At 42.5% G+C, this 25,301-nt stretch overlaps 1 protein-coding gene and 1 long non-coding RNA gene across 2 annotated transcripts in view; one reads left to right on the top strand and one right to left on the bottom strand.

Moving 5' to 3' along the window:
• LOC128063939 (uncharacterized) overlaps positions 1–25,301 on the top strand; it is a 357,926-nt gene that overhangs the window by 154,029 nt on the left and 178,596 nt on the right. The window lies entirely within an intron of this gene.
• Positions 1,356–13,668, bottom strand: LOC128063585 (uncharacterized). The gene is made up of 4 exons (XR_008200905.1): positions 13,177–13,668; positions 5,079–5,211; positions 4,163–4,258; positions 1,356–1,441 (listed from the first exon to the last, which is right to left on the bottom strand). It is a non-coding gene; the product is annotated as an uncharacterized LOC128063585 (long non-coding RNA).

Consider the following 25,301-nt stretch of genomic DNA (forward strand, 5'->3'; position numbering starts at 1 on the left):
TTCACTCACTCCTCTGTCCTGCATGAATTCTTTGATGTTGACTAAGGTGTGAGCCACGAATAAATGTCTTCCCACATTGCTCACATTCATAGGGTTTCTCACCAGTATGAATTTTCTGGTGTCAACTAAGCTCTGAGCCACGGCCAAAGGCCTTCCCACATTCCTTACACTCATAGGGTTTTTCACCACTATGATTTCTCTCGTGATGAGTAAGTTCTGATCGTCGAATAAAAGCCTTCCCACATTCCTTACATTTATGGGGTCTCTCATCAGTGTGAATTTTTTGATGCCGGATAAGTTCTGTGCTACAAGTAAAGGCCATTTCACATTCCTTGCATTTATAAGGTTTCTCACCCATGTGAGCTCTCTGATGTCTGGTAATTTCTGAGCCACAGTGAAAGGCTTTCCCACATTGCTTACACTTGTATGGTTTCTCCCCTGTATGAACACTCTGATGTCGGACAAGATGTGAATCGGAAATAAAACCTTTCCCACATTCCCTACATTTATGAGGTTTCTCGCCAGTATGAATTCTTTGATGTAGGTTCAGTTGTGAGGCACAACTGTACACCTTCCCACATTCCTTACATTCACAGCGTCTCTCACCAGTATGAATTATCTGATGAAGACTAAGTTGTGTGTCATAGCGAAAAGCTTTCCCCCAGTCCTTACACTTACGGGGTTTCTCACCAGTATGGATTCTCTGATGTCGAAGAAGGTGTGAGGGATGGGTAAAGGCTTTCCCACACTCCTTACATTCGTAGTATTTCTCATTGGTATGAATCCTCTGATGTAAATTCAGCTGTGAGGTAGATGGAAAGGCCTTTCCACATTCCACACACTTAAAGGGTTTCTCACCTATGTGAATCTTTTGGTGTTTACTAAGTTGTGAGGTAGAATGAAAGGCTTTTCCACATTCCTTACATTTACGAGGTTTCAGCAGTATTAATGCTCTGAGATTTCATCATCTGAGAGTCACGAATAAAGTCACCTTCCTTATTTTCATTACTTTTTTGGCTTTCATGAATTCTCTGATGTTTCATCAAGTCTGACCTACTATTAAAGGCTTTCTCACATTCTCCACATTTAGAGTCTTTCTCCTTATTATGACTTCTTTCATGTTGACTCTGGTGTGGTTGGGACCTGGAAGTCTTACATTCCTTGGATTCACAGGATTTTGCTCCAGTAGGAGCTGTCTGAGGTTCTCTAGGATCTGTGTGCTGAATGCAAGTGGATCTTTCTTCAAAAGTTATTATGGCTTGTCTGAAATGTTCTTCTGGTAGCCTCTCCAAGTGGCATCTGATTTCTCTGGTATTTCTGACTCTAGGACACTCAAGATTAGAGCTTACAAGTCTCTTTATTATCTCCAGCTGCAATGATTGAATTTCATAACTGTCCTCCTTTAAAGATAAAGTCTTGGCTTCTCTTCTAGATTCCCAGTCTGTAAGATAACAAAGAAAAGAGTATTTTCATGTTGCAGGAGAAAGGAAAGTTCCAAGGCAGAAACAACAAACTAAAAATAGTGAATAGTTTAAATTGCTCTTAACACTGTGTTATAATTTGAAAAAAAAAAGGGGGGGGGATGGGAGGGGAATAAGAGTAGAGAAAATGAGAGCAGCTTATGAAGGAAGTGATTTTTTAAATATTTATTTATTTGGCTGTGCCAGGTCTTAGTAGTAGCATGTGAACTCTTTAGTTGGGGCATGTGGGATCTAGTTCCCTGACCAGTGATTGAACCCAGGGCCCCTGCATTGGAAGCACTGGAATCTTAGTCACTGCACCACCAGGGATGCCCTAAGGAAGTGACTTTTCACTTCTGGTGAGAATCAGCTGGGGAACTTGTTAAAAATACAATGTCTAGGACCTCCCAGGTGGTCTAGCAGTTAAGACTTAGCACTCCCAACCCAGGGGGTCTGGGTTAGATCCCTCATTGGGGAACTAGATCCCACATGCCACATCCAGCAGTTGGTAACCAAAGATTGAAGATCTTATGTGCCACAACTAAGATCCAGCATAGCCAAATAAATAAATTATAAATATTTTTTAAAAAATATGTAATGTCCAGGAATCAACCAACTAAATGAGACTCTAAAGGAGTAGGACATTATCTAACAGCAAGTCCTCTCATCTCTAGCCCCAGGTTTTGATTACTTCTACTAGTATCTCTAGTAGTAATCACCTTGTCCAGAGCCATCCCTCACCAAGATTAATGAAACATTATCCTAGCATAAAAGTGAAGTTGCTCAGTCGTGTCCGACTCTTTGCGACCCCATGGACTGTAGCCTACCAGGCTCCTCCGTCCATGGGATTTTCCAGGCAATAGTACTGGAGTGGATTGCCATTTCCTTCTCCAGGGGATCTACCCAAACCAGGGACTGAACCCGGGTCTCCCACATTGTAGACAGACACTTTACCGTCTGAGCCACCAGGGAAGTTTTATGGAAATACTATGCTCCCTATGGAAATATCCCATCCCCAACACAGTAGCCAGAGTGCTCTTATTAAAAATAAGTTCAATCATGTCATTCTTCTGCTCAAAATCATCCAATGGATTTTCTTCTCACCCAGAGTAAAAGTCAAAATCCCTCAGTGACCAACAGGGCGTTTCCAGAACTTGTCCTGCACTACCTCTCTGACCTTACTGCCTTATCCCCTCCCATGAGCTGACTCTGTTCTAGCTCCCTGACCAACCAGATGTTCACATTTGCCAAGCACACCCTTCCTGCAGAATCTCTGCCTACAAATATCTTCCCTAAGATATCAACATGGCTCTTTCAATTACTTCATTCTGACCTCTATTTAGATGCCAACTTAAGAGACCACTCTCTACAAAACAAGACCTTCATCAATCTACTTACTGTACTTTTTTGCAGTGTACTTATCACATGTCATTTTATCTCTTCCCCCAACATTATGCTTGAAAGTTTTCATAACACAGAAGACAGTGAACTCCCATAATCTCATCACCTAGATTCTATAATAAATGTTTGGATCTACTTGCCTTATTATACATCTATCTACCCCTCCAAACATCAAGTCACCTTGCAGACATCAGTATACTTCACCTCTAAACTCAACAGATTATATTTTAACTTGTTTACTTCTGTACTGGCTGTCCACCCTTCACTGTACCTGCACAAAGTAAATAATAGTTGTCTGCCAAATGTATGGCTATTGGTCCGTTTTTCTATCTCGCTCACTGATTTCTGAGGCAACTCAAAATGTGGGACTCACCGTTTAAATGCAGTGCCTTCCCCCTGCACCTAAAATACAAAATTCACTATCAGACCTGCAAAATTCTGCAGCATCTGGCCCCCGCTTCCCTCTTCAACTTAATTTTGAGGTACTGTCACCTTCACTCACCATGAGTTCACTATACTGGCCTCCATTCAACTTGTATGTCATGCCAATTACATTCTCATCTTTCAGGAAATGTTTTGGCTCCTTTGCCTGCTCTCTGTTCCAGGATATCTGCCATGGCCAGCTTCTTTCATTCTAAACATCTTAATTTTCCATCCTATATCCTTTTCTTTGCCCTCATAATCTTTTTCTCACTTTTTATAATTATGTATTTGTTCATCAGTTTATCTATTGGTATAATTTCTCCCAAGGCTTCCCTGGAGGCTCAGTGGTAAGGAATCCACCTACTGGTTTGGGAAGATCCCACATGCCAAGGAGTGACTGAACCCGTGCACCACAACTTCTGCAAGAGAAGCCACTGCAGTGAGAAGCCCACACATCACAAGTAGAGGGTAGAGTGGTAGTTGAAGCCCAGCTTGCCACAACTAGAGAAAGCCCATGCAGCAGTGAAGACCCAGCATAGTCAAGAATAAAAATAAATAAATAAAAATTATTAAAAAAAAAAAAATCAGAACATAATTGGACCCAAAGTGCGGTGAAAATGGTTATCTCATGGAAAGGAGGAACGGAGGAAAGCAGAAAGGCACTTCCTTCCTGAAATCAGAGGGAATATGAGGAACAGTAGCAAGAAATTGGAAGACATGTGAAACATCAGTCTCACATTACACATTACTCTCTTCTCCAGATCTCAGGCTTCTCGGGGAGCTTTCATAACAACATCTCAGATGTGCTGCCTGCCTTCTCACAGGTCAGGAGAGTGACATCTGCCACGGCGTTTCCCATGTGAGTCTCTATTACTCACCTGGGCACCATTCGTCTGTCTCCTTGCCCTTAACCATCCAGGGCTCCTTTCCCTGCTCCAATAAGGAGATCACACCTGGCTTAAAATTGGTGAATCCTGCTCAAGAAAAAAAAAAAAGGATCAAGTTATGTTGTGGGTATCCCAGAATTAAAATCAGTCCACGATTATCATGAAAGAGGAGTAAGAAAATTAAGGGTAAGAGGAAAGGGGGATGAAGATAAAGTTCAATGGAGCAGCTGATTTCTTTTTCTTTTTATTTCAGGTCCTGAATATTTATTTTTTAAGTTTGTTTTTCCTAGGCTGCATGAATTAATTATTTTATTAATTTATTTTTAATTGGAAGATAATTGCTTTACAGTGTTGTTTTCTGCTGTACAACAACATGAATCAGTCATAATTATATACATATATCCCCTCTCTCTTGAGCCTCCCTGCTCTCCCCATACCACCCCACTAGGTTGTCACAGAGCACCAGGCTGAGGTCCCTGTGTTATATAGCAGCTTTCCACTAGTTATCTGTTTTACACATGATAATGTATATAGGAGCAGCCAATTTCTAACTTCACTAGGGACAAAGCATTCTTTGGTAAGCACTTAGGAAGAATTGTTAATTCAGCCAAGCACTTAGGAAGGACTCACAAAAAATTGGGATTCCCTTGTGGCTCAGCTGGTAAAGAATCTACTTGCAATGCGGGAGACCTGGGTTCAATTCCCTGGTTGGGAAGATCCCCTGCGAAGGGAAAGGCTACCCACTCCAGTATTCTGGCCTGGGGAATTCCGTGGATATATAGTCCATGGGGTCGCAAAGAGTTGGACACAACTGAGTGACTTTCACTTCTTCACTTCACAAGAAATTATTATAATAAATATAAAAATTTAAAACCAATTCTGAATTTTGGAGGACAAATCAACTTACCCAGTGAGATCAGGTTGTTATAATTCTCCAGCATCACATCTTGGTACAAATTCTTCTGAGCAGAGTGCAAGCATTCCTACTCTTTCTGAGAGAAGTAAATGACCACATCTTTGAACTTGAAATCCTGAAACCACTGATAAAAATACACAGAAATTAATCGGCCAAAATCTTTACAAGAAAATTAAGAGAGCAATTCAATAGGAAAATGCTGTTTGGAAAAAAAGGACACGCTGGACCTTTCAAAATGGTAAGTCAACAGCTTCATATCAAAAACAAACAGCTTAATCAAAAAATGGGCAAAAGAAAAAAAAAAAAAGGGCAAAAGACCTAAACAGACATTTCTTCAAAGAAGACATATAGATGCGCAAAAAGCACACGAAAAGATGCTTCAACATCATTAATTATTAGAGAAATGCAAATCAAAACTACAGTGAGGTATCACCTCACACTAGTAAGAATGGCCATCATTAAAAAGTCTATGAATAATAAATGCTGCAAAGGATGTGGAGAAAAAGGAACCTTCCTACACTATTGGTAGGAATGTAAATTGGTACAGACACTATGGAAAACAGTTTGGAGGTTCCTTAAAAAACTAAAAACAGAGCTACCATATAATTCTGCAATCCCACTCCTGAGTATATGTTTGGAGAAAACCATAATTCAACAAGATACATATACCACAGTATTCACTGCAGCACTAAGACACTTAGCTATTCACTAATAGTTAAGACAAAGAAGCAACCTAAATGTCCATCAACAGATGAATGGATAAAGATGTGGTGTATTTATACAATGGAATATCACTCAGCCATAAAAAGGAATGAAACAAAGCCATTTGCATGTTTTGGACATCCATCCAACATGGACGGACCCAGAGATTATCATACTAAGTGAAATAAGCCAGACAGAGAACAACAAATAAGATGTTATTGCTTATATGTGGAATCTAAAAAAAAAAAAAAAAAAAAAAGCTACAAATGAACTTATATACAAAACAGAAATAGACCCACAGACATAGAAAATAAACTTATGCTTAGCAAAGGGGAAAGGTGGGAGGAGGGATAAATTAGAAGTTTGGGATTAACATATATATACTACTATATAGGGCTTCCCTGGTGGCTCAGGCGGTAAAGAATCTGCCTGCAATGAGGGAGACCTAGGTTCGATCCCTGGGTTGGGAATATCCCTTGGAGAAGGAATGGCAGCCCACTCCAGTATTCTTGCCTGGAGAATTCCATGGACAGAGGATCCTGGTGAGCTACAGTCCATGGGGTCACAAAGAGCTGGACACGACTAAGCTACTAACACACATACATACTACTTCTATATATAAAATATAACCAATAAGGATAGCACAGGGAACTATACACAACATTTTATAATAACTTTTAAGGAAAAGAATCTGCAAAGATACATATACATATAACTGAATAACTTTGCTGTACACTTGAAACTAACAACATTGTAAATTGACTGTACTTCAATTAGGAAAAAAAACAAACAAACATGGACAGTTCAGTGTGGAAACATGGGTGATCACAGTACACATTCTTGGTGTACACACCATTTGTTAAAAAAACTGAGATGTAGTTGATATATAATACTGTATGTTTCAGGCATATAACATGGTGATTCAAAATTTTTTAAATTATTTTCCATTTATAATTATTATAAAATATTGGTTACAGTACCTGTGTCATTCAAATCATTCTTAAACATTCCTGCAACTACAGATAAACCCTCTCTGGTATTATCCTTTTTCATTATCCAGCCAGGTCTGGGAATAAACGAAGTCTAGATAATCGGTGTTTCCCAATTAAATAAAACTGTACATGCAAGTACATAACACATGCTATGTTCAGCACACAACACTGTGACCATCTCCTTGCATTTACCCATTTAAGAAATTTGTTTAAAAGTCTGAATCATTCAAAGGTACCTTTAAAAACCTCTCTCTCTAAAAATAGGATTTGAATATAGCTTATGTGATTTAATTATCTCTTAAAAACTCAGTGAAGTAAGCCAGAAAGAGAAACACCAATACAGTATACTAGCATATATATATGGAATTTAGAAAGATGGTAATGATAACCCTATATGCGAGACAGCAAAAGAGACACAGATGTTTAGAACGGACTTTTGGACTCTGTGGGAGAGGGAGAGGGTGGGATGATTTGGGAGAATGGCATTGAAACATGTATACTATCATATAAGAAATGAATCGCCAGTCTATGTTCGATACAGCATACATCCTGTAGGATGCTTGGGGCTGGTGCACGGGGATGATCCAGAGAGATGATATGGGGTGGGAGGGGGGTTCAGGATTGGGAACTCATGTACACTGAGACCCACAATGAGCAAACATTACACAAGTTCAAAATGGACCCACAGGTTCCGTGTGGACTATCACATAACTGCATACACAGAATCTATCATATGTCTGTCATATCCTCAGTCCCCCCAAAATATGAGCAAATACTAAGAATCCAAAAAATCAGTATCAATTACCTTCTTGTCTAATTGGAAAACCCTGGAAAAGAAATGGCAACACACTCCAGTATTCTTGTGGGGAAACTCCCATGGAAGAGAAGCCTGGTGGGCTACAGTCCATGGGGTCACAAAGAGTCAGACATGAATGAGTGACTGGAATGCATCCACTGTAATTGGAAAACCCAAGTCTGCAACACGGAGTCTCATTTAACCACTCACCTCCACTTCATCAAAGCACAGCTCTAACAAGAGAGGGACAACATTTCCATCAAGAGTTGGTTTTCCCATTCCATCAGTACTCCCGGTGGAAGCATATACACTTATGGAATGCTAAATGGTTTCTAAATAAACAGTTACACATTTGTTGGAGAAGAGAGAGACACTTAGGGGACAGCAGCATCATTCATTGGAATTGGAAGAACTGGGGAACAAGTTCTTCGGAGAGGCTCAGGGAAGCAAGCAGTTCCAGGAAAAAGAAATCCACAGTTCAAATCTTACAAAATAAAAAAATGCTCTTGATGTAGGAGAGAGAAGAAACATCAATTCACATAAGTAATGGCTTTTAGGATTACAAACCAGATCATTTATATCCTGGGTTCACCCAAGAGAAATACAAGTTAAGAAGGGAAAGGAGGAAGAGGTAAGAACAGCCCTGAGTCACCATACTGACCTGAGTCGGCAAATGAAGTTTCCTCTCTCCTTCCCTGTTCCTATCTTCCTGTTTTTGGCAACCCAGTGTGTGCACACACAACACAGAGTCCCTTTCTCTTTCTCTGTCTGGGGAGAGTAACAAACCTTGGCTTTCCCTGAACTCCAGGGAATCCAACTGTACATAATGTGTTCAGAAGAAATAACTTTTCCACCATGAGGAGCTCATCTGAACCCAGGAGAGCCTGCTCTGATCTGCCCCAGGTAGACCCTTGGTCTATCAGGAAGATGCTAAGCTCCTCAGGTGAGGAGCCTCTTAAGAGACATGAGGACATCCGCAGGCCCAGAGCACAGGACACTTAGGCAGGCCCAGCCCTGGACGGATTCCTCAACAGAGGCCTCCAGCCTCCTCCATGCCTAAGACTCAAGTACTTCCTTGGCTTTGTGCCCATATCCCAGAACCAGGGCCCCGAGAACCCAATCTAGAACCTCTTTCCACAAAGACCCTGTCCAGAATCACCAATACTGGGCCAGACAACCAATGTGATCAGCAGGTTCTCAGCAGCCTCAGCCAAGCTCAACTACCTGGATGCAGGCTGCCATGGCTTTTGTTGCTGTTCTGGTTGTTCAGTCACCACGTCCAACTCTCTGTGACCCTATGGGCTGCAGCAGGCTCCCTTGTCTTTCACTATCTCCCGGAGTTTGCTCAAATTCATGTTCATTGAGTAGGTAATGCTATCCAACCATCTCATCCTCTGCCAGCCCCTTCTCCTTTTGCCTTCAATCAGGGTCTTTTCCAATGACAACTTTCAGTTCAGTTCAGTTCGGTTCAGTCGCTCAGTCATGTCCAACTCTTTGCGACCCCATGAATCGCAGCACGCCAGGCCTCCCTGTCCATCACCAACTCCCGGAGTTCACTCAGACTCACGTCCATCGAGTCAGTGATGCCATCCAGCCATCTCATTCTCGGTCATCCCCTTCTCCTCCTGCCCCCAATCCCTCCCAGCATCAAAGTCTTTTCCAATGAGTCAACTCTTCGCATGAGGTGGCCAAAGTACTGGAGTTTCAGCTTTAGCATCATTGCCTCCAAAGAAGTCCCAGGGCTGATCTTCTTCAGAATGGACTAGTTGGATCTCCTTGCAGCTTTACATGAAACCATAATTTTCAGAATCCTCATGGTCTGTACATCCTGGTCCCCAGCCAAGATCATCCATGGCTTTCTTGCTTTTCATTCCTACCCTCAGCCTTACTCCTGATAGGCAGTGCTCATTGAGTCTCAAGCACAATTACTGTGCATTAAGCACTTTTAGTCCCTGGTGTCTTATATGTATTAATCTTCAGGAAAGGCCCGTGAATCTTTAGGTTAGTGAAGTAAGTAATTTACTCAAGTTTGCAGTAAGCAGTGGCACTGCTGGGCTTTAAATTTAGATTTCTCCAGCCCTCCAGATGATGCTCTTCCACTTCTGACCCTTGCACATGCAGCCAGGGATTTCCTGATCCTTTACAAGAACCCTGAGCTGGACTCTGCACCTAGGGAAGCAGAAAACACTTGGTTTGCTCTGTTTATCACTGCAGAGCACAACACTATGAGGGGAAATCAGAGGTAGAAGGATAAGAGAGGAAAGAAGCAGTTCTGTAAACAGAATTCCTTTGAAATGAACTAACTGACTTACTTAAGTTGAGGGGTATGTGGAAAATTTCACGTAACATGTAAAAGATTAACTGGGGCCCAGAAAAAGAACAGAACTCCAACAAATGAAAACAGACTGAGCAGCATTCCAAGAACAGTGAATGTGCTAAGTTGGAGGTAGAGAGGGAGACAAATTGCATCCTGTGTGTCTGAGGAACAGATAAGTTAATGGGGATAACTGGTGAGGGATTCTGGGAAAGGAGTAGACAGCCATGATGGTGGAGAAATCTGAAGGGGCCAGAAAAGAAAGGCCTTGGATGATGGTCATCTTTGCCAGGACTAAATATATCATCTTGACTTACCACTCTAGGCCAATACTAGGACTGGTGCTCTAGTAAATATAGATATTTACTATAATAAATAAACAATAGTGTGAAAGAGCTGGGGTTTTATCCTGAAAATAACAGGGATTCACTGAATAAAGGAAGTGATGCAACTGGACTATCTTATTTTGGAGGAATAAACTAGAGTTAGGGAGTCCAATCGAGGTTCCCCTGGTGGCTCATTGGTAACGCCTCCAATACAGGAGACGTGGGTTTAATCCCTGGGTGGGGAAAATCCCCTAGAGAAGGGAATGGCTACCCACTCCAGTGTTCTTTCTTGCCTGGAGAATTCTGTGGTCAGAGGAGCCTGGCGGGCTACAGTCCATGAGGTCAACAAGAGTCGAAACAACTGAGCGACTAATACTTTCAGGGAGCTCAATTAGGTAAATGCACTACCCGTGCCACAAAAGTTTTACCTGGCAGACAAACAGTGAGGTGTGGTCACAGGGCATGAGAGCAAGGAGCAGGAAAAGAGACAGATTCAATGGGCTCTGCCACCTCACTGATGTTGGGGAGACCAGGAAGTAGGAGTTAGGGGACCTCCAGGTTGCCAGTGTAATGGCACATTCAGGTGAATTTCCATTATCAGCATATTCCCCAAAGTCTGCAGACTACATTATACAGAAGTTTTGAGGAAGTTCATGGTCAGAGAGCTAAGAAATGGCAGAAACGAAGGTAGGCTCTACCCTTTTATGCAGTGCAAATATCATTAATTCAGAGAAAGGACAACAAGAATTCTAAGAGGAGGAAATAGAGGGAGAAATAGACAGTCAAAGGTTGAAGGGCAAAGTGAAGCTGGAGTTCCTTCCTCACCACAATGTGCTGAGAATTGAGGGGGAAGATATGGTCCCTTTCTCAGAATCTTAGGAAGGTTCTGACCAGAACGGAAATATGAAGACAAATTCAGTAAGTTTCCACAGAATTCAGAAAAAAAGTCAAAGACAAAGGAAGAAACAGATTTATCCAAGGGGAAAAAAAAAAGAGAGAGAGAGTATTTCTTCTTTCTTTCTTTTTTGCTATTTATTCTTTAGAAAAGAAAAGAATATTTAATCTAAATAATTTCTAAAGAATAATTATTTAATTCTAAATAATTTCTAAAGAATATTTAGCCTAAATATTTCAATACTAAAGAAATATGTAGTTCTGAAAAGCAACTGGACAGAATTAATAATAAAAAAAAAAGAGTTCTAACTCAGACACATCAAGCGGGAAAAACTCCCAAAGAGTCAGACATGCCTGAGCACATACACACACAGGAATTTTATAGCCAATGTTCTGTAGTTATATCTCAAATCAGATACCTTAAAGATTAAACTGTTTAGACAAAAAGTACTTTAGAAAAATGAGTGACTTTTATATTTTTATATTAGAGAAGACCTTCTGGCATGACATAAAGAAAACACTTTTTGAAAACACACACAAAATAGATTAACTGTGAAAAAATACTTCTAAAACAACCTATAAATGACAGAGTAGTTCTGAAAAGAACTTTGCTTAATGTATGCTTAATATGCTTAATGTATAAACTGACAAATGGGCAAGAGAAATCAGTAGGCAATTTAGAAATTCCAACTGTACCATTTATTAACTGTAATTCTGGAGCAACTGACTCAACAGAATCTATTTTCTCATTTGTCAACTTAGAATAATACCAAATTTCATCAAATCTGACATGCCACTGTTTGTAAACCCACCATTACTTTATGTACCAGGAAAGAAATAAATGCCATCAATTAAACTATAACTTGCCAGGAACTGAAAACCCATCCTGGTTTCAAAGAAGTTAAAATGTGGCGGGGGGAAAAAGAAAATCACAGAATTCACATTCATACCTGACTGATAGGGTTGTTATGTGGATCCAACAAGATAACATATCAAGAACTTTCAGCTACAAGTGGCTCAAAGTGAACACCCAATAAGTTAAATTGCTTCTGTTAGTAATTTGATCCCATTCTGAAAACAAAATTATACACCCACACATATGTGCAGATAAAATAATTTAAAAATATTAATAATGATTACCTCTAGATGGTAGGACCATGGGCATTAAACCTTAATAACTTACTCAAATTTTGAAATTTTTGCAAGAAACTTGTATTACTTTTGGAGAAGGAAATGGCAACCCACTCCAGCACTCTTGCCTGGAAAATCCCATGGATGGAGGAGCCTGGCAGGCTACAGTCCATGGGGTCACAAAGAGTCGGACACGACTGAGTGACTTCACTTATTGTATTACTTTAATCTTCACAGAGAGCAATTAGGTTATTTCTATTTGGGCAGGGATGGAGAAATATCAAGATCTGAAAGGGGCTGGCAGGCATTCCATGCTGTTAGAAATTTGGAAGCAAACAGGCTACAGTGAACCTGGACCCCTAAAATTTCTTTTACAAGAAAGAAATTAGTAAGAGAAACACAAGCTGGAATCAAGATTGCCAGGAGAAATATCAATAACCTCAGAGATGCAGATGACACCACCCTCATGGCAGAAAGTGAAGAGGAACTAAAAAGCCTCTTGATGAAAGTGAAAGTGGAGAGTGAAAAAGTTGGCCTAAAGCTCAACATTCAGAAAACGAAGATCATGGCATCTGGTCCCATCACTTCATGGGAAATAGATGGGGAAACAGTGGAAACAGTGTCAGACTTTTATTTTTGGGGCTCCAAAATCACTGCAGATGGTGACTGCAGCCATGAAATTAAAAGACACTTACTCCAGGCAGGCAGCCACACAGCGGCGACACTCCTGACCTTCAGACATCCGACCTCGAGCCAGCCTGAAGCCACACCCACCCGTGCTGGCACTCGGCCGACACCTCCCACCCCTAAGTGTGGACTGGCGGCCTGGATGCCACCCCCTCCCCGTCAGGCTTTATTTTTCAAGCGCCGGCACGTTGCTTGGACATGCCCGACAGCCATCCATACTTAAAACTCCTGACAAACCCAGACCTACCCCGGGGCCCCTCACCGATGACTTCTCTGGGATCCTCTCACGCCAGTCTGATGGAATCCGCCCCAAACCAGTGAGCGAAGCAACCTCGAAATGCCTCAATCCTTTGCGTCCGAACTCCCGCCAACTCGCACGGTCCAGCCAACTTCGTACGGAAGCCGCACATACCGAGGGGCCCTCGGGGAAATGTAGTCCGGGGGAGGAAAAATCCAAGCAGGGCCTGGGCAGGCACAACCTTTTTCGTCTCGAGTCGCGTCGTGTTCCAAGCTTCAACGAAGCCCAGTCTCGGTCGCCCAGCCACGCCTGAGCATCCTCCAAGGATCGGGGCGAACCGACCGGTCGAGGTAGTAACAGGTGGCCTTGGATGCGTAAGAAAGGGTTGTGGCCCGTGGAGGCTTCTGGGAAACGTAGCCCATAGTCGGGGTAAGGGGGTGCTCAAGTTTCGGCTCAAGCTTCATTCCCAGAGGTCCCCGGCGCAGCTCTCGGTCTGGAAAGTCGAACCCTGCAACCGGAAGTCAAAGCTTTTCCAAACGACTTGGACGGGGCCCCAGAGACGCCCGGTAGGGGTTGGACCCACCCTGGAGGCGTCTGGGAAATGTAGTCCCAGGCTAACGGGTTGGAGGTCGGGTTGGGGAGAGACTGAAGGGGAGCAATCGAGTTCTTGATGGGGGAGTCCGAGAAGGGCCCGGGGAGGTTCAAGGACCACCCTGAGTCCCGGAATGGATTACCAATACTAAACTTAATAATAAGTAATACTGTTAAAATATGTCATACTGTTTTCAAACATTTTGTAAGTACTTGCTGCTAAGTCACTTCAGTCGTGTCCGACTCTTTGCGACCCCCGAGGCGGCAGCCCACCAAGCTCCTTCGTCCCTGGGATTCTCCAGGCAAGAACACTAGAGTGGGTTGCCATTTCCTTCTCCGAAAGTGAAAGTGAAAATTGAAAGTGAAGTCGCTCAGTCGTGTCCAACTCCTAGCGACCCCATGGACTGCATGCACCCTACCAGGCTCCTCCTCCATGGGATTTTCCAGACAAGAGTACTGGAGTGCGGTGCCATCGCCTTCTCCGTTGTAAGTACTTAAATACAGATAAAAAGACAAGTAGGTAGTAACATCTCCGGAAAGTCACACTAACATTTAACAGTAGTTAATTTCTAGGATGCGCGGTTGTTTTTTCTTTTTACTTTGAGTAGTCCCTTATATTTGGGCCATTTTCATGTCCTTCTTGTAAAACATAACTTATTAAATTTTGTTAAATATAAAATGAACAACTATTGTGGATGCAAAAAATCAATAAACAACCTACAATAAGCAATAGAAGAAGGTTTTACTTCAGCCGTACTGAGAACCATAGTGGAGGATTTAGCTTGTCAGTAGTTCTGAGAAACTGGTCTGGGAAGCATGGCTTTCAGCATAGTTTGTATTTTGTCAGAGCCAAATACATGCATCAAACATGACATGAGAACATTCCTTCAAAATTTCAAGAGACAGATTAGCGCGTACGCAGGGAGTCCGTATAGCCTTGGTGTCTGGGAAAGGAATCTTATCTTTAAAGCAGTGCTGAAAGTGAAAGTCGCTTGGTCATCTCTGACTCTTTGTGACCCCATGGACCACACAGTCCATGGAATTCTCCAGGCCAGAATACTGGAGTGGACAGCCTTTCCCTTCTCCAGGGATCTTCCCAACCCAGGGATTGAACCCAGGTCTCCCACATTGCAGGCAGATTCTTTACCAGCTGAGCCACCAGGGAAGCCCTAAAGGAGTACTGGCATGGGCTTACAGGAGGGGAGGTGTTTGTTTATTCGCACCCGCAAAGTGGACAGTGTTTACTTCTGCATCATGCATTTTTTTTCTCTTTAATTGTTAAAGGAGATGAATAATGTATGATGGTGGCTGCAGCCACGTATAATGCAGATGGTGACTGCAGCCATGAAATTAAAAGATGCTTGCTCTTCGGAAGAAAAGTTATGACCAACCTAGACAGCATATTAAAAGGCAGACATTACTTTGGCAGCAAAGGTTCAGTTCAGTTCAGTTCAGTCGCTCAGCCATGTCTGACTTTGCGACCCCATGAACTGCAGCACGCCAGGCCTCCCTGTCCATCACCAACTCCTGGAGTTCACTCAAACTCATGTCCATTGAGTTGGTGATGCCATCCAACCATCTCATCCTCGGTCCTCCCCTTCTCCTCCTGCCCCCAATCCCTCCCAGCATCAGAGTCTTTTCCAATGAGTCAACTCTTTGTATGAGGTGGCCAAAGTACTAGAGTTTCAGCTTTAGCATCATTCCTTCCAAAGAACACCCAGGACTGATCTCCTTTAGAATGGACTGGTTGGATCTCCTTGTAGTCCAAGGGACTCTCAAGTCTTCTAGGTACGTCTAGCCAAAGCTATGGTTTTTCCAGTGGTCATGTATGGATGTGAGAGTTGGACTATAAAGAAAGCTGAGTGCCAAAGAACTAATGCTTTTGAACTGTGATGCTGGAGAAGACTCTTGCGAGGCCCTTGGACTGCAAGGAGATCCAACCAGTCCATCCTAAAGGAAATCAGTCCTGACTATTCATTGGAAGGACTGATGCTGAAGCTGAAACTCCAATACTTTGGCCACCTGATGCGAAGAACTGACTCATTGGAAAAGACCCTGATGCTGGGAAAGATTGAAGGCAGGAGGAGACGGGGACAACAGAGGATGAGATGGTTGGATGGCATCACCGACTTGATGAACATGAGCTTGAGTAAACTCCAGGAGTTGGTGATGGACAGGGAGGCCTGGTGTGCTGCAGTCCATGGGGGTGCAGAGTCGGAAACGACTGAGCGACTGAACTGAACTGAACTGATAATGTATGAAAAACAGGAAATAAAGCTATATCAGTAACATAAAGTTCCGGCCAAATTATGTATAAGCTAGAATGATTTTGTTGCCAAAAATCAGCCTCTGTTCACCAGTGCCAAATAGAAATGTGGAGAGTTTTGGATGAAGGAGAAAAGAATAGCTTTTAGTGCTTTGCCAGGCAAAGGGGGCCACCATGGGCTAATGCCCTCAAGACTGTTGACTCACCCTGGAGGAGGCAGTGAGGAGTTCTCTAGTGTTCAAGGGGCAGGGCATGATCGGCTCATGGACAATTCTTGGGCTGGTTGGCATCAAGGTATAGTTTCAAGTCAACCTTCTGGTTTCGATCAGTCTAGGATCTATGGTTCGTAGTTTTCACCTGTAGGGGTCTGCTTCCTGTAAAAACAACTTAGAAATGTGTGTCAGGCCTTTATCTATATCTTTCAGGAAATGGAGTTCACTGATTCTGCTGTGTCACAGAATTAGAGTCTAAACTGTTACCAGTTCCCTAGCCCAACAGCTGTTCTTTGTTTCTACATCTTCACATTTCCCAATCATTAAATCTTACACCAGCATTTTACTTCAGATGACAAGGCTGCAGGAGCTTGTACACAGTTTCAATTTCCCTATACCTCAATATGTGAAAATTTGTTCTGTCAGTGTAGATTCTGAAATTCTGAAATAGATGAATAGTGGGCCAGATTTTTTAAATTCAGTTTGGTTCTAAAAGATAAATGAAACACAATATTGATAAATGAGAACAAAACAAAAACACGAGAAATGTGGCAGGTTAAACCATAGACATTATGTTTAAAATAATTTTGAGGACTTCCCTGATGGTCCAGTGGTTGGGAATCCACCTGCCAATGCAGGGGACACAGATTCGATTGCAGGTCCAGGAAGACCCCACATTCCCAAGAGCAACACACCTATGCACTGCAACTACTGAAGCCCACCAGTCCTAGTGACAGTGCTCTGAAACAAGAAGAGCCACCTCAATGAGAAGCCTGAACACCACAATGAAGAGTAGGCCTGGCTCGACTCAACTGGAGAAAGCCTGGCGAAACAACTGAAGACCCAGTGCAGCCAAAACTAAATTAATTGATTAATTAAATTTAAGAAATAATTTTGAAGCTATGTGCAACTTTATAACCACAGTAGAGGGACTTCCCTGGTGTTCCAGTAGGTAAGACTCAGCACTCCTAAAGTAGGGGGCTCGGATTCAATCCTGATTAGGGAACTAGATCCCATGTGCTGTAACTAGAAGATCCCACATGCCACCAACTAAGACCCAGTGCTGCCAAATAATAAAATATTTATAACCACAGTAGAGGTAACTGGATTTTCTGTGTGTGTTTGTGTGTGTGCTCAGTCATGTCTGGCTCTTTGTGACCCCATGGACTATAGCCCATCTGGCTCCTCTGTCCATGGAATTTTCGAGGCAAGAATACTGGAGTGGGTTGCCATTTCCTGTTCCAGGGGATCTTCTTGACCCAGGGATCGAACCTGCATCTCTTGTGTCTCTTGCGTTGGCAGGCAGATTCTTCACCACAGCGCCACCAGGAACCAGCGTCATAGATTTTCTAGTAAAATTTAAATTACTAACTTCTACTAAGAAGTAGAACACCTAGTTTTACCTAATTTTTGAACTAATAATGATTGTTCAGATTATTCAGAGCCTAGGAAAAGAAGGAATGCTCTCTAATTAACTTTAACTGGTATAGAACCTGATAATGACAGGTCAAAAGAAAAGCACTACTCAATTTCATTTGTGTTAAAAGATAAACTGAGACAGAATTTTTTAAGCATTTACTTGAGCATACATCAGTTTGAACCGGGCAGCATAAAGTCAAAAGTGGTTAGGAACATTCAACAAATAGAAGCTGATGGAGAGGTTTTTATAGAGAAGATCTCAAATCAAAGCAAGGAAATCATTTGATTGGCTATACCTTAACCAGTGGTGGTCACATACAGTTGTGCTGGGCTATAAAGAAGGCAGAATTGAATTCAAACAATTCAAAATTCACAGTTTGAATTGATGCCTTCAAACTGTGGTGCTGGAGAAGACTCCTGAGAGTCGCCTGAAGTACAAGGAGATCAAACCAGTCAATCTTAAGGGAAATCAACTCTGAATACTTGGAAGACTGATGCTGCAGCCGAAGCTCCAGTATTTTGGTCAACTAATGCAAATGGAGAGACATTACTTCAAAAGCAGAGACATTACTTTGCCAACAAAGGTTTGTCTAGTCAAGGCTATGGTTTTTCCAGTGGTCATGTATGGATGTGAGAGTTGGACTGTGAAGAAGGCTGAGCACCAAAGAACTGATGCTTTTGAACTGTGGTGTTGGAGGAGATTCTTGAGAGTCCTTTGAACTGCAAGGAGATCCAACCAGTCCATTCTAAAGGAGATCAATCCTGGGTGTTCCTTGGAAGGACTGATGCTGAAGCTGAAACTCCAATACTTTGGCCACTTCATGTGAAGAGTTGACTCATTGGAAAAGACCCTGATGCTGGGAGGGATTGGGGGCAGGAGGAGAAGGGGATGACAGAGGATGAGATGGTTGGATGGCATCATTGACTCAATGGACATGGGTTTGGGTGTACTCCAGGAGTTGGTGGTGGACAGGGAGGCCTGGCGTGCTGAGGTTCACAGGGTTGCAGAGAGTCGGACATGACTGAGTAACTGAAGTGAACTGAACTGAGTGCGAATGGCCAACTCACTGGAAAAGTCCCTGATGCTGGGAAAGATTGAGGGCAGAAGAAGAGGGCATCAGAGGATGAGATGGCTGGATGGCATCATCGATGCAGTGGCCATGAACTTGGGCAAACTTTGGGAGATGGTGAGGGACAAGGAGGCCTGGCTTGCTGCAGTCCATGGGGTCACAAAGAGTCAGACATGACTGGGTGACTGAACAACAACAACAACAACCTTAAACAATCATCTTATCTGGGAAAGCTGAGTTGGCTGTTAGTGATTGGTTGTCCCTAAGGTTTATTTTCTTGGATTCAAGTGCGTTGAATCTGGGTTAAGGTTTTGGTTTGCTTACATAGGCGACCAAGGCATTAGGGTCACCTCAGTCTAAGAGCCTCTTCCTTTAATTACTTTAACTTTGTGATTATAGAGGGCTTCCCTGATAGCTGAGTTGGTAAAGAATCCACCTGCAATGCAGGAGATTCGGGTTCTATTCCTGGGTCGGGAAGATCCACTGGAGAAGGGATAGGCTACCCACTCTAGTATTCTCGGGCTTCCCTTGTGGCTCAGCTGGTAAAGAATCCATCTGAAATATGGCAGAACTGGGTTCAGTCCCTGGGTTGGGACGATCCCCTGGAGAAGGGAAAGGCTTTAAAAAATTCTAAATGAAAGGCTGATTTCAATAATATACTATAGGGACTTCACTGGTGATCCAGTGGTTAAGAGTCCATCCATCTTCCAATGAAGGGGATGTGAGTTGGCTCCCTGTTCCAGGAACTAAGATTCCATGTGCTGTGGGACAATTAAACCTGAGCACTGCAACTACTGAACCCATGTGCCAGAGCTAGGACAGCCCACATGCTGCAAGGAAGACCTGACACCACCCAAAATAAATTAATTGATTACAAAAAGAAAACAAACTTAAGTATCATACTTCTCTACTAAATATGACAGCATGTATCTTCTAAACACCACCCTTATGGCAGAAAGTGAAGAGGAACTAAAAAGCCTCTTGATGAAAGTGAAAGTGGAGAGTGAAAAAGTTGGCTTAAAGCTCAACATTCAGAAAATGAAGATCATGGCATCCGGTCCCATCACTTCATGGGAAATTGATTTTATTTTTCTGGGCTCCAAAATCACTGCAGATGGCGATTGCAGCAATGAAATTAAAAGACGCTTACTCCTTGGAAGGAAAGTTATTACCAACCTAGATAGCATATTCAAAAGCAGAGACATTACTATGCCGACAAAGGTCCATCTAGTCAAGGCTATGGTTTTTCCTGTGGTCATGTATGGATGTGAGAGTTGGACTGTGAAGAAGGCTGAGCGCCGAAGAACTGATGCTTTTGAACTGTGGTGTTGGAGAAGACTCTTGAGAGTCCCTTGGACAGCAAGGAGATCCAACCAGTCCATCCTAAAGGAGATCAGTCCTCGGTGTTCATTGGAAGGACTGATGTTGAGGCTGAAACTCCAATTCTTTGGCCATCTCATGTGAAGAACTGACTCATTGGAAAAGACCCTGATGCTGGGAAAGATTGAGGACAGGAGGAGAAGGGGACGACAAAGGATGAGATGGTTGGATGGCATCATTGACTCGATGGACATGGGATTGGGTGTACTCTGGGAATTGGTGATGGACAGGGAGGCCTGGCATGCTGCTCTTCATGGGGTCGCAAAGAGTTGGATACGACTGAGCGACTGAACTGAACTGAGAGAATAAATTGTAAGGTTAACCTCCAACAACTTCTTGTATATAAAATTAAAATAAGGGACTTCCCTGGTGGTCCAGCAGTTAAGAATCCACCTTGCAATGCAGGGGACGCAGGTTTGATTCCTGGTTAGGCAACTAAGATCCCACATGCTTCATGGCAACTAAGCCCACATGCCACAAATACTGAAGCCCTTGTACTCAAGAGCCCAGTGCTCCACCAAAACAAAGAACCTGTGCAGCTCCCCACCTGCCTCCAAACATACCTGGCTATGAATGTACTGCTGCACTTCCTTCGCTGTGAAATTAGTTTCTTGTTCAGACAAAGAGTCATACAGGAAGCCATAATGGTGGATAAAGAATTCCATGAGTCTTAGTTAGTGATGCTTGGAAAGATCTAATGCAATTCACCGTCTACCAGGCTGATCCTCACAGGGAATGGTGCCTTATCAGGGAATCAAGGTTGGTCTCTGCTGCTGGCAAAAAGTAAAAGGAAGGTCTTTGCTAAATAACTGTGCCTCTTTCATTAAGAAAGAAAATGCTAACAGCTCGACCCCCAAATATTTCTGCTTATGTATCACTGGCCAAATTTATGACACATGGTCACCTTTAGTCACAAGGTCAGTTGGAAAATAAAGTACTGAATTCCTCCAACATCTCTAATGGAAATCAGCAAAGAAAAGGTGGGCTGAAACTGTCACAGGGACCCACCAGCAGAGAAATGGTTTCTTGCAGGAATACAAACATGGACCCAGAGTGAAGATTTTGGGTGAAGAGACAATGTTTCTGAGTTTAATACATGGGCAAAAATCACACTGTTTGAACTAGAGATACCTGCAAATCAGATTCTTTGTTGTTGGGCTTTTTAAATTTTTTGTTCATTTATTTAATATTTTTATTTATTTGGCTATGCTGATCTTAGTTGCAGGACACGCGATCTTCATTGCATGACTCTCGATGCAAGACTCTTAATTGCAGCAGTGGGATCTAGTTCCCTGACCAGGGATTGAACCCCAGGGTCCTGGCATTGGGAGCATGCAGTCTTAGCAACTGGACCACCGGGGAAGCCCGGCAAATTGGATTCTTTGGGGGGAAGTAAGAGGACAAGCATCTTTTAATTTCATGGCTGCAGTAACCATCTGCAGTGACTTTGGAGTCCCCCAAAATAAAATCTGACACTGTTTCCACTGTTTCCCCATCTATTTCCTATGAAGTGATGGGACCAGATGCCATGATCTTAGTTTTCTGAATGTAGAGCTTTAAGCCAACTTTTTCACTCTCCTCTTTCACTTTCATCAAGAGGCTTTTTAGTTCCTCTTCACTTTCTGCCATAAGGGTGGTGTCATCTGCATATCTGAGATTATTGATATTTCTCCCGGCAATCTTGATTCCAGCTTGTGCTTCTTCCAGCCCAGCGTTTCTCATGATGTATTCTGTATATAAGTTAAATAAGCAGGGTGACAATATACAGACTTGACGTACTCCTTTTCCTATTTAGAACCAGTCTGTTGTTCCATGTCCAGTTCTAACTGTTACTTCCTAAAGCAGAGACATTACTTTGCCAACAAATGTCCGTCTAGTCAAGGCTATGGTTTTTCCAGTGGTCATGTATGGATGTGAGAGTTGGACCGTGAAGAAAGCTGAGTGCTGAAGACTTCATGCTTTTGAACTGTGGTGTTGGAGAAGACACTTGAGAGTCCCTTGGACTGCAAGGAGATCCAACCAGTCCATTCTAAAGGAATTCGGTCCTGGGTGTTCTTTGGAAGGAATGATGCTAAAGCTGAAACTCCACTTTGGCCACCTCATGCGAAGAGTTGACTCATTGGAAAAGACTCTGATGCTGGGAGGGATTGGGGGCAGGAGGAGAACGGGACGACAGAGGATGAGATGGCTGGATGGCATCACTGACTCGATGAACGTGAGTCTGAGTGAACTCTGGGAGTTGGTGATGGACAGGGAGGCCTGGCGTGCTGCAATTCATGGGGTCGCAAAGAGTCGGACACAACTGAGCGACTGAACTGAACTGAACTGAACTGAACTGAAGAGGACAAGGCCTTAGGAACAGGAATCACTCCTGAGAGGAACCCCTGGTAAAACCTGTGAGGTAAGGGCCAAGGTGAGACTCTCCTGGAAGTGACAGAGGCTGGTGCTGCTTGGATGTCATTACCAGGGTAGAATTAAGAGTGTAGACTCTGGGGCCTGTGGACAGAGTTAAGAGTGACAGGTAGATGGCAGCTGGGTAGCACAGAAGAGGTAACTTTCTATTCAACAACTTAAAGAGCTCACTGGTCATAGAAACTGAAAAATGTGTTATACACAGTATTCGCTCAAAGTGTGTTTTTTATAGACATGGTGTGGAGAATTGCTATTTCCTTTATGCCTTCTTTGTTATGATTACAGAACTACAAAAGTTATAATAGTAATTTTGTGTCATCCCTATGCACACTTGAAGGAACAATGTGAAGTGTTTAATATTATCTTCTTTTCCCTGTTATGTTTGTTCTGATTATATTTATGAAAATATAATTCTATGCTTATTAATCTAGAAATGACATAAATTAGAACATGTGTTATATATGTCTTTTTTACTTTTCAAGAAATTTATGTCATAAAAATATATAAAATATATAACAACAAAATATGTATAATAATATTTTCCAAAAGTCTTGGTCCATAACAGGTTGCTAATCTTAAACAAAGAAAGAAACAAGATCTTGTCTTTCACCACAATTTGAGAAGCATTACTTTAAAAGACAAAAGATGGAATGGGATATTTACGTAGTTGTCTTTGAAGAAACAGCAAATAGTTTTCTGTATTCTAGTTAATATAACCAAAGAAAGAAAATAAGATCACATTTTTATCCTTAATGAAAATTTCAAGCCCAGCTATAATCTCTCTCTTGTAACATTTGTATCTCCCCAGATAACTAAAGACCAAACCAGTGTCTTCGGATTGTGTAAAAGATAAATTCCTTTATTCAGAGGTACCCCTCTTCCACCTCTAATGTTAGGGGTGTCGGTCAGCCCATGGGACATACCTTATTTGTCTTCTGCTGCAAGCTGCACCACCACCTTTTATGTCTACCTTCACTTCACTGTTTTTTTTTTTTCCCCCCCAATTCATTAGTTTTATTTGGCTGTGTCAGGTCTTGTTGCAGCACCCAGGGTCTTTGTGGTGTCCTGTGGGATCTTTTGCAATTTAGCTCAGTAGTTGTGGCACATATGCCCCGAAACATATGGAATCTTCCAGAACCAGGGACTGAATTCATGCTCCCTGCCTTGCAAGGTAGATTCTCAACCACTGCATCACCAGTGCCTTCACTTCACTCCTGAGAGTGAGCTTTTTATTTAAAGATCAGACCAGTTCTGGTGTCTCATATTTCAAGGAACACTTGTGACTTATTCTGTGCCTACAGTATTTGTCCTTTGAAGGAACTTCCCAGACATAGCAGAAATCACACTTGCCTGCTAGACACTAGGAGATCTTAGAAAGTTATTGTCCAACACGCAACAAGAAAATAAAATTTCACAAAGGTTAAGGCTGATATAAACATATGTGACTTGAAGCAATGTGGAAATGGGGAAGCACTCATAGTATAGCTCTCTGCCAAGTTCATTTAACAGAGACTATATGAGGAGTATGACATAAAATGGCTGCTCATGTTGCTCTCAGTTGTCAAATTTAGCTAGAGGAGAAATGGCAGCTGGTTATCTGGGACCACTGAAACAGTCATTAATTACGCCCCAGGAACAACTGCTGAAGCTTTGCCTTGGCTTTGACAGTCTGAGCTCTGCCCAAAGACTGGTGCAGCTGACGTTCATCTGTATTTGTTGGTCATGAAGTTGTCAGTCGATACTGCCACTTGTATACAAATGTGGCTAATATTTCCATAGGTTGCCAAGCTAAGAAAATGAAACTACTAAGACTGAGTTAGCAGTATCGAAAATTTAGAACTTTCATACATATACCTTCTATATCAGTGGGCCCCAACCTTTCTGGCACCAGGGACCAGTTTCATGGAAGACAATTTTTCTACAGACAGGGGTGCAGGGAGATGGTTTTAAAATGATTCAAGCACACTACATTTATTGTGCACTTTGTTTCTATTATTATTATTACATTAGTCCCACCTCAGATCATCAGGCATTAGATCCAAGAGGTAGGTTGGGGCTCCCATTCTATAGGACCCAGCCAACCTACGTCTAGTTATTTATCCAAGAGTAGTGAAAACAGAGATCTACACAAAGACTTGTTTACAAATGTTCATGGTACTTTTTTTCCTTTTAAAAAAATATTTATTCATTTATTTGGCTGCACCAGGTCTTAGTTGCAGCATGTGGGATCTAGTTCCCTGACCAGGGATCAAACCCAGGCCCCCTGCATTGGAAATGCAGAGTCTTAGTCACAGGACCACCAAGGAACTCCCAAGGTAGTTTTATCTGTAACAGTCCCAAACTGGAAACAATCCAACTATTTGTCAACAGGTGATTGGATACACAACTGTGGTACCCTAACTCAGCAATGAAAAGAAATAAACTGCTACACACAACAATGTAGATGAATCCTACAACATCTGAGCAAATGAAGCAAGATACCAAAGACAATGTATGAATCCACTTATATGGAGTTCTAAAACAAGCAAAACTAGGACTTCCCTGGTGGTCCAGTTGTTAAGAATCCACCTGCCAATGCAGGGGATACAAATTCGATCCCTGGTGCAGGAAGATCCCATATGCCAAAGGGCAACTAAGCCAATGTGCCATAACTACTGAGCCTGTGCTCTAGAGCCAGTGAGCTGCAAATACTGAAGCTCACATGTCTAAGGTCTGCACAGATGAGAAGCCACAGCAATGAGAAGCCTGTGCACAGCAACAAAGACCCAGCACAGCCAAAAAATG

Source organism: Budorcas taxicolor, chromosome 18, assembly GCF_023091745.1.
Source record: "Budorcas taxicolor isolate Tak-1 chromosome 18, Takin1.1, whole genome shotgun sequence".
Taxonomy (NCBI): Eukaryota; Metazoa; Chordata; class Mammalia; order Artiodactyla; family Bovidae; genus Budorcas; species Budorcas taxicolor.